Below are 10,019 nucleotides of genomic sequence, written 5' to 3'. Positions count from 1 at the left end.
GGCTGTGTGTCTCACAGTGCCAACCTGTCAGAGTGACAGTAAATCATTTTGTATCTGTCCTTCAAAGTGCTCCACTAGTATCAACCACAACCTCTAATTATGATGGCAACGTCTTTGCAGCGAATAGCTCGTTTTTTGACCAAAAAAAGCAAATAACCAAATTCGTTAGATTCGTTTGTTTACATAGCAGGTGGACGTGACGTCACATCGGCTCTTGTTACTCCAAAAAATAACAATGTCCAACTCCGCGAGGCAGCCTCCCTCGGGGCTGTATTCTAATAAGGTAGTACCAGATAGTTAGTTCGAATACATTTTTGATGTATTGAATCCAAATGCGAAAACGTGGTAGATAATATAGTCAGTCATGCGAGAGGAATCAACCTGGACTCGGAGTATTTTATTCTTTCGGACGATAACAACAGCAACAGTGACTGGAGAAGAGAGCGCCAGGCAACGCGTGCATCCTCGAGCGCAGCGCCAGCGGAGGAATATCGACGTTGTTTATTCTTCGGCTTGTTGTTCGTTTTCTATTTTATGATTAACCCACAGCATCACGTGTGAAGCTTTTGTAACGCCGAAAGTCACGACAACTTCTTCCTACTTCAAGAGTCTTGTTTTCAATAAGGAAACTAGCCTTCTTTCGGTGAGTATTGTTCGGCGTTTGTTCATTTCACTTTTCTGATTGTCAATACGTTGCTTGCTATCAAACTTCACTTGCTGGTTTGGGGTTTACGCGCGTGGCTTAACTACTAGACAATTAACGAGGTAGTCGTATCGTCTTGCTTTTGTTTTGGATACAATCTGGTGAATGCTCTTAAGTTTGCAAAAATATTATTCTTAAAGAAATTCTTAGTAAGTAACAAGAGCAAGCAGCTGTGCGTGCCCTATGTCTTTGCTCGTTCCACGTTCGTCTTATGAGCGATAGCTAGCTTGCTACGTTGTTTCTAGCCCATGAAAATTATCACACAATTCACTGGAACATATTAAACAAAAAGTTTGCTTGAAAACAGAGTTAGGTATTGGCCAGTGAACGAGACAAACGGTAACATCGTCAGAAACCCTTGTAAAAGTAGACATTTTCATTAGGACATCTACAATAATTAGCGTGTCATACGTTTTGTAAGTTAATTGGAAGCTGAAGAACCTAAACCTACAAAGTCTGGTATGTGCAGTTACGTATGTTTCAAGTAAAGTTAATCTTTTTAAATGTCCGGTAACCCCCTGTTGAAGGCAAACTTGTCAATGTTAGTCGTTGAATAATGTAAATTTGCACATTTAAAAGCATGTCAAATACTAATTGTTTCATGTGATTTTTAAAATCAGTTTTGCACACTTAAGGTGTCAAATACTTTTTGATAAACCAAGGAAACCGTTGCTAGGAGATCTGAATTTAATCAAAAAATTAATTTTAAGTAAAATTCATAAGTATCACGAGATATAAAGAAAGGTTGAGACCTGTAATAAGACAATTAATTTCTTGTAGGAGGGAAAAAATATGAAACCAGTACAATTCACTGTTCTTAATGAAAATATGCATACACTTTATTACAACTTCAGGTTGTTGAAAAGCATTATTTATACAGGGCAAACCCATCCCAGCAATGGATTAAAATTAAATGTGTCACTTAGATCAAATTTAATAACATAACATTGCATTGAAATTACTTTACTCGCTCATGGAAAGTGTAAGTACTTCCAATCTACATTTATTAATATTACCACACACACAATGACAGATGAATATCTCATTATGATGTTTTGGCAGATTTTTTTCCCCCCTTGTGCTCACATGAGTGGAATTCCATTGAACACGGATATTGTTACAAAAGCATTTATTTACCTTGGTAGCTCTTAAAAAGGCCACTGCGGCATTGAATCCTGACTGCATTGTCTATGTTGTGCCACTCTGAGCAGAGATGTGAACTACGTACGTGGCTTTTAGAGTCGGCAAGCTTTTCTGAGCCGGTCTCCAAGTCAGTATCGCGTCTCCCCTCCATGGCAGCCAGGTTGTCCTGCACTCACCGTTTGAAGTTCGGGCCTGTTTAGCTGCTGCTGTCAAGCTAAGCACACTTACGTGTACATGTTCACATTTTAGTCGTTTTGCAGACGCTTTTTAATCCAAGGCAATTTACAAGTGCATAAGTTCAAATCCATAAGTGACAGGCATCAAATCCATGAATAGGGAAACACGCATGAAGAGCTGTTCTAGCCAAAAAACAATAGTCATCGTGAGAGCAAGATTTAGGGGTCGGGGGGGCTGGTAAATTATTCATACCCCCCCCAGTACCAATATCCCTCTTGGATACCCTATATTAAAAAATAATAATAATAATTACACTCACCATGACTATATATATATTTTTTTTGATGGTTCAGTTAGTTTCAGATGAAACAAATTTAGCAACACTTTATTTTTTTTATTTTTTGTAAACTTTTTCTGTGATTTTAGGCCTTTTCTGTATCCGGTCTGGCCTCATGGTGTGTGTGGTTGGCCTTGGACTGCAGCTCCACTCTTTTCATTGGACACTTGGCTGCAACACTTGTTCACTTGCATCCATTTCAGAATGAATCCGCATCGGCCTGACAGTGTTAGTCTGTAATTAAAACATGTTTGTTTAAATGTAAATCTGTGTCGTCAAATGTCAAAAATGTCACCAAAGCCACCTAAACGTCACTTTCCTTACACCACACCTTACTTTAGAGATTTTATCATTTGAAAAACAACACAGGCTATTACGATGAATGGGAGCAGTTGTTTCTCTTCCTGGTTGAGAAGAAATTAGGACATTTCTTGTATGAGTCAAGTCACATAGATTTGTACAGCATTTGTTTTTGCCAAAGTCAGCACAAAGTGCTTCACAGACATTGACATGTACGGACAGGTAAGCAGATGCCCATGTGTGCATATGAGTATATAATAAAAGTTTTTATTATGATTACTAATTATTTTAAAAATACATATCTGGCCTGAAAATAGGAAATGTCTCTTCTCTAACTGTCAAAAAGATTTAAGTTTGACTTGAAGCTAGCGATCCAAACCTCATTTGGAAGTTTGTTCCAAAGCGGTGGGTCTGGAGTGTGCTGGTGAAGTCTAAGTCTCTCCGATCTGTTGAGTTTCTTATTATTGTAGGTTACGTTCCAGTCGGGTCCGCTGTGTGTTTGCGTTTAATCAGAGTTCCTGCGATTGACTTTGGACCGCTCCTTTTCCCAGTTCAAATTTCGTTCATCGCCGCTCGACCCGAAAGCAAATGACTGCCCCTGCTGCGTCCAATGAACTCTAGATTCCCTCTTTCACCCACAACTTTTTTTTATTTATTTTATTCTATTTTTTGCAAAATTGATTGCCTGCTCTTCTGGAACATTCATTTTCAGTAATTTTTGGAGGAGAGAGAAGGAAAGGCAACACAAAAGCTGGCGTACCCAGTCTCCCCGCGTATGTCGGAACGCCGCGCCCCACGCAGTCAGCCAGCGTCTAACGCGAGGACGTCAAGCTCCGATAAACCGCCGCGCTTAGCCAAGTGGTAATTAACCGCGACGTTTCCACTTTCTCATCACCGGGGGAACTTTAGAGAAACGTTTCCATGACAACCTCCACATTTAGTTTAGGCAAACCAGAGGTGATCAACAGTTTATAATCCCCCCCCTCCCTTTGGCTGAGAGTGGGATTCGTGCTGACTGTTCTGACGGACTTTGTGAAAGTATTTATTTACGGGATGGTTACGCCGGTAGCTGTCAGCCTGGGACGTACTGACGTATTGTGATGAAAGGCTACATTAGCGTACGGGGGGCCTCAGATGCTAACGCGCTCTGATGATCTGCGCGGGTGTGGCTGTGCTCCAGTCTGGAGCTCTCAGATCTTCACACGCTAAGCTACACTTTGGGGCTGCTTCTTAGTCTCGGTGCTTGTGGAAGAAATGTTTTTTAACCGTTCCCATCTGGGCCTGGGCTGCTCGGTGTGGTCAGTGGGGCTCAGCCGGAACAGTGTTTCTCAACTCCAGTCCTCGAGACCCCCCCCGCCAGAAGGTTTTTATTGTCAACAGGTACTCACACACCTGATCAGGCGGCCTGTAGCGTAGTGGTTAAGGTAAATGACTGGGACCTGCAAGGTCGGTTGTTGGATCCCCAGTGTAGCCACAATAAGATCCGCACAGCCGTTGGGCCCTTGAGCGAGGCCCTTAACCCTGCATTGCTCCAGGGTGGGGATTGTCTCCTGCTTAGTCTAAACAACCGTACGTCGCTCTGGATAAGAGCGTCTGCCAAATACCATTAATGTACTGTAATGAGGTCAGTGGGGCTCAGCTTGAACAGTGTTCGCACACTGCACTTCATTCAGAGCTCTGCTCTTACAGTCGGCTTCTGAAAGCCATCTTTTTGGGTTTTGTCCTCATCTCGGTTTTGATGAAATAAGGTGGAGACGCACAAACCCGGGCTTGGGTGCCGGCATATGGCTGACGGGCCATGAGTGTGTGTGTGTGTGTGTGTGCATGAGTGTGTGTGTGTGCGTGAGTGTGTGTGCGTGCGTGTGTGTGAGTTTGTGTGTGCATGTGCATGAGTTTGTGTGTGCATGTGCATGAGTTTGTGTGTGCGTGAGTGTGTGTGTGTGCGGGTGTGTGAGTTTGTGTGTGCGTGAGTGCGTGTGTGTGCGGGTGTGTGAGTTTGTGTGTGCGTGTGCATGAGTTTGTGTGTGCGTGAGTGTGCGTGAGTGTGCGTGAGTGTGCGTGAGTGTGCGTGAGTGTGCGTGAGTGTGCGTGAGTGTGAGTGTGTGTGTGTGTGTGTGTGTGTGTGCGTGTGCGTGAGTTTGTGTGTGCGTGTGTGTGAGTTTGTGTGTGAGTTTGTGTGTGCGTGAGTGTGTGTGTGTGTGTGTGCGTGTGTGTGAGTTGGTGTGTGCGTGTGCGTGAGTTTGTGTGTGCGTGTGTGTGAGTTGGTGTGTGCTCGACATGTCTTTGATGGAGCGATTCAGCTGGCCCGCTGGAGGAGTCCAGAGTTCCACATGACCGGCTCCAGAAGAAAGTGGTTTTGAAAGCTGCTTATGTGCGAGCCCCCAGAAATACTCTCCCCGCTCTCGCAAGGGCCTGTTGCGTGACCGGCCTGGCATCTTGGACAGGCTCTGAGAAACCATTTCAGGAGAGAGGGAGAGAGGGAGAGAGGGAGAGAGGGAGAAAGAGAGGGAGAGCAGGAGAGGGAGAGATGAGGAGAGAGGAAGAGGGAGAGAGGAGAGAGGGAGGGAGAGAGGAAGACAGAGGGAGAGGGGCAGAGAGGGAGAGGGAGAGCGAGGGGGGAGGGAGAAGGGTTTCTTTCCCCCTGCACTGATACTATCATTTCATTTTAATAAATGTGTTTAAGTCCTTAATTTTTTGGTGAGAGAAGAAGAGATAATTAAATAATTAGCTTGGGGGGGGGGGGGGGGGGAGCACATTAGCATTCCATATTCTCAGGTCTTTGTTGACGCATTTCATTTCATCTTATAACATCATTTAACATCTTGTATATGTACTCGCATCCAAAAAAAGTTAATCGCTGTGTCCTTCAGACGAATTAGAAAAAAACGTTGAAGCCTTTCTTTTGCGATTATAAGACTCACATCTTCATTCGCCTCGCTGCTCAAAGTCTTGGTCGAGCTGGAAGTGTCACTTGTAATTTTCTGTTCTAAAAAATGAACCAATCGAATCAAAGGCCCTTTTTACAATTTTTACCTCCATAAAAAATGTTCAACACAAAACTGGTCTGCTTCTCTTGAGTTTTGTTTTAAAAATGTATTTCCACAAATACTGACCATAATCTTTCAGGTGGAATATTCCAGAACAGAGAAACGCAGGTTAGAGTAATGGAGGGAGAGCGGGAATTGGGCTTACAATTGAGTCCCCGTTCAATGATTCAGTCATTATTTTCCCCCTCCCTACATGCTGACACACACACACACTGATCAAAGAGAAGGAGCTAAGACGCTGTCGACCTTTAACGGACCAGCACCCAGTAAAAAAGAAAGTTCAGCATTGCATGAATTCAACTCTTACAGAGTTCTCACACACACTCTCACACACTCACACACTCACTCACACACTCACACACTCACACACTCACACACTCACACACTCTCTCACACTCTCTCACACACACTCACACACACACACACTCACACTCACACTCACACTCACACTCACACTCACACTCACTCACTCACACACAGACACACACACACACACACACACACACACACAGACACACTCCTTCCTGCAGTGCAGCTCTGGAGAAAACTGCCAGACAGTGGCCGCCCTTTGGAATGAAAAATAAACACGACGGTTCAAACTTTTCAGAAACCTGAACCCGACTCAAGAATGCCTGACTAATCTCGGCATTACTTAAAATATGACTCACTGTGGTCGGGAGGAGAAACATCCTCATCTAAGATCTTCACCCGAATAAATACCTGCCAGAAAGGCTTGTGTCAGCGCTGAGCTCCAGCGGTTAAATATGGTGAAGGTGTTGATGGTTAAAGGTACAATAGGTCACCTCTGACTTCTAACGGTCAAGAAAGGAATCGCAGCAACAAACTCCTTCAAACCACAACACTGTTCATCCCTCCCCCTTCTCTGTAAACGCGCTGACGTTGAAACGCTGTGGCAGTTAGAACCAATTTTCAACCAGTGAGCTTGAATGATTGTACAGTTATACAGTGTTTTGGTACAGAGTGTCGGGCCGTCAACTGTGTATTTTGAAACCTGAATTCAAGCACTATAAACCGAGGCAGAGGGTGAGTCAACATGTAAATTAGCCTTTTTCAATGATAGGAAGGGATTTACAATGGTCTTGTAACAATGTTGTAGCACAAAAATCGTACCTGTTGTACCCTTAAGATGGGCGCCGGCTCTGGTTGTCCAGTGAAGCTGCGCTCAGTGGATTGAGCATGGGGGCTCCATGAGCTAACAGAATCCGGGATACGCCAACCAGAAGATGGGAAATGCTTGGGATTTGAGCGGGAAAAGCGGCTCTCCTGATTGGCTGTCGTGTGTGCTCAACTGCCCTTTCGGCTTTCCTGCAGGTGTGTTAAAGAGGAGAGCGGCCGTCGAAGAGAGCGTCCCTCTCTCAGGACGGAATGGCGGTTGCCGTAGCAACGGGCGGGGTTCCTCCCACTGAGCGCGTGCGCTGAGGCCTAGTCCTGGTGAGTGAGAGCCATTCAGCATGTCCACCTGCTGCCCTGTGTGTGTGTGTGTGAGTGTGTGAGTGTGTGAGTGTGTGAGTGTGTGAGTGTGAGTGTGAGTGTGAGTGTGAGTGTGAGTGTGAGTGTGTGAGAGTGTGAGAGTGTGAGAGTGTGTGAGTGTGTGAGTGTGAGAGTGTGAGAGTGTGAGAGTGTGAGAGTGTGAGAGTGTGAGAGTGTGAGAGTGTGAGAGTGTGAGAGTGTGAGAGTGTGAGAGTGTGTGTGAGCGTGTGAGTGAGAGTGTGTGTGAGAGTGTGTGTGAGAGTGTGTGTGAGAGTGTGTGTGAGAGTGTGTGAGAGTGTGTGAGAGTGTGTGAGAGTGTGTGAGAGTGTGTGAGAGTGTGTGAGAGTGTGTGAGAGTGTGTGAGAGTGTGTGAGAGTGTGTGAGAGTGTGCGTGTGCGTGTGAGTGTGAGTGTGAGTGTGAGTGTGAGTGTGAGTGTGAGTGTGAGTGTGAGTGTGAGTGTGAGTGTGAGTGTGAGTGTGTGTGTGTGAGTGTGTGTGAGTGTGTGTGAGAGTGTGTGAGAGTGTGTGAGAGTGTGTGAGAGTGTGTGAGAGTGTGTGAGAGTGTGTGAGAGTGAGTGTGAGTGTGAGTGTGAGTGTGAGTGTGAGTGTGAGTGTGAGTGTGAGTGTGTGTGTGTGAGTGTGTGTGAGAGTGTGTGAGAGTGTGTGTGAGTGTGTGTGTGAGTGTGAGTGTGTGTGCGAGTGCGAGTGCGAGTGCGAGTGAGAGAGTGTGAGAACTCTGTAAGAGTTGAATTCATGCGATGCTGAATTTTCTTTTTTACTGTGTGCTGGTCCGTTAAAGGTCGACAGCGTCTTAGCTCCTTCTCTTTGATCAGCTGTAATCTACATAACAAGATCAAGGGGATCTTACATGTTATCTGAAGACTGAAAATACGGCCTTGTTGTAGATCTCTAATGCCCGTGTCTTATTTTGCACGTGATGGCAGAACTCACAGAGCAGGTGTCTGTAAAAGAACGGGTTTCTAGTTCTGCTCTACAGCACTAAACTTCCATCCTGAACAATTTTGGCATTAAAACAATATATCTTAAAAAAAAAAAAAAAAAAAACATTGGCAAGAAGCGAAAAAGACGGGATTTCATCTGCTGTTTTCTGTAGCCACCGATGCTGGCAAATTTAGATGCCCGATTAACCAGGTTGTAGTGTTCTCCTGTGTGGCTTACGTGTTTGCCAGTTTCCAGAGGTGTGCTTTCTTAGAGTTGGAGTGAAAACCTACAGGACGGTAGATCTCCAGGAACAGGGTTGGGCAGCCCTGCTCTAGCTGTTGAGTGAGGTGTGCTTTGTTTGGATTGCGGTGAAAACCTACAGGACGGTAGATCTCCAGAAACAGCGTTTTTTTTGGGAGGCACGGTGTTGGGGTCTGGGGAGTGCGGGATCTTCTGATGTTCCGCTCAAAGAGCTTCATCAATTCATTTTTAATTTCTCGAGTCTCCGCTTAAATCTTCAAAGATGAACTTTTAAATATACCCCTCCTTCTGCGAGTGCTCTAATCAGCATTAATAAAAGGAATTGGCCCGGCTTCAAACTTTTGAACGTACGTATATCAAATCTGCAGCAATTATGTGTATCTTAGCAGAAAAAAAATGTGCCAAACTCCAGACGGATAGCAGTGCTGAAATTCTGTTTGAAATGGGTCTTTTTGGTCTGTGGGCCGCAGTTCTCTTCCTCAGAAGGTCTCGGGGGTGAGATCTCCCAGGAAATTACTTGGGGGGGGGGGGGTTTCTTCATACTCCAGACATTACGGGGAGCCCTAAATGAGAAATCAAAGGGTCCGGCTGTCCCCCATTAGTGCCCGTGCCTGAGTTGGGCTTCGGAGGAAAGGTGGTCGGGGATGAAGATGAAGGCAGGCCTGGTTTAATCTTCATCCCCGTCTTAACCCCCCCCCCCCCATCACGCTGTGTGGCTGAGCGCAGGGCATCACTCAATCCTCCTCTCCTCCCCGCAGAGTATTTAAAAGTTTAAGCCCTTTGATCAGAACGTCCGTCTTCAAAGGTTCACGCTGCTTTCGGTCCTGCGAGTACGCGAGTGTGCGTGTGCACGTGTGTCTCCGTGTGCGTTCGCATGTGTGTGCTTGTGAGTGTGTGTGTCTCCGTGTGCGTTCGCATGTGTGTGCTTGTGAGTGTGTGTGTCTCCGTGTGCGTTCGCATGTGTGCGCTTGTGAGTGTGTGTGTGCTTGTGCGTCTGCGAGTGAGTGAGTGAGTGAGTGAGTGAGTGAGTGAGTGAGTGAGTGAGTGAGTGAGTGAGTGAGTGAGTGAGTGAGTGAGTGAGTGAGTGAGTGAGTGAGTGAGTGAGTGAGTGAGTGAGTGAGTGAGTGAGTGAGTGAGTGAGTGAGTGAGTGAGTGAGTGAGTGAGTGAGTGAGTGAGTGAGTGAGTGAGTGAGTGAGTGAGTGAGTGAGTGAGTGAGTGAGTGAGTGAGTGAGTGAGTGAGTGCTGTCCATCTCCCCTCTTCTCCAGGCCCTGTGTGGCCATATGGGCTTACTCTCACTCTGTGTGACCGCTTCTCTCTCTCTCTCTCTCTGTCTCACTCTCTCTCACTCTCTCTCTCTCTCACACTCTCTCTCTCCTTTAAAACAACAGAAGTCAGTTTAAACCAACACGGGAGTTTTCTCAACCATTGCTTGGACCAGTGGTCTCCAACGCTGGTCCTTGAGAGCTACAGGGTCTGCTGGTTTTCACTGTTACTCTGCACTTAATGAATCAATTAGTGCAGTTGATTAGACAGTTAACCTGGGTCTCAACAGGGTGCTGATTTTCAGGTAAAAACAAAAGGCGGCAGACCCACGAGCTCTCCAGGACCCGGGTTGG

General features: G+C 45.8%; 1 protein-coding gene across 1 annotated transcript in view; it reads left to right on the top strand.

Moving 5' to 3' along the window:
- The first annotated feature begins 351 nt into the window (after nt 1-351).
- LOC133118816 (forkhead box protein P2-like) overlaps nt 352-10,019 on the top strand; it is a 100,901-nt gene continuing 91,233 nt past the window's right edge. Inside the window, exons 1-2 of the mRNA XM_061229074.1 lie at nt 352-643; nt 7,040-7,159. The gene's annotated coding sequence lies outside the window, so the exon portion shown is untranslated. The remainder of the gene's footprint in view (nt 644-7,039; nt 7,160-10,019) is intronic.

The sequence above is a fragment of the Conger conger genome, chromosome 19 (genome assembly GCF_963514075.1).
Source record: "Conger conger chromosome 19, fConCon1.1, whole genome shotgun sequence".
Classification (NCBI taxonomy): Eukaryota; Metazoa; Chordata; class Actinopteri; order Anguilliformes; family Congridae; genus Conger; species Conger conger.
The sequence above is the reverse complement of the archived record's forward strand: the minus strand, read 5'-3'. Positions and strand labels throughout refer to the sequence as shown.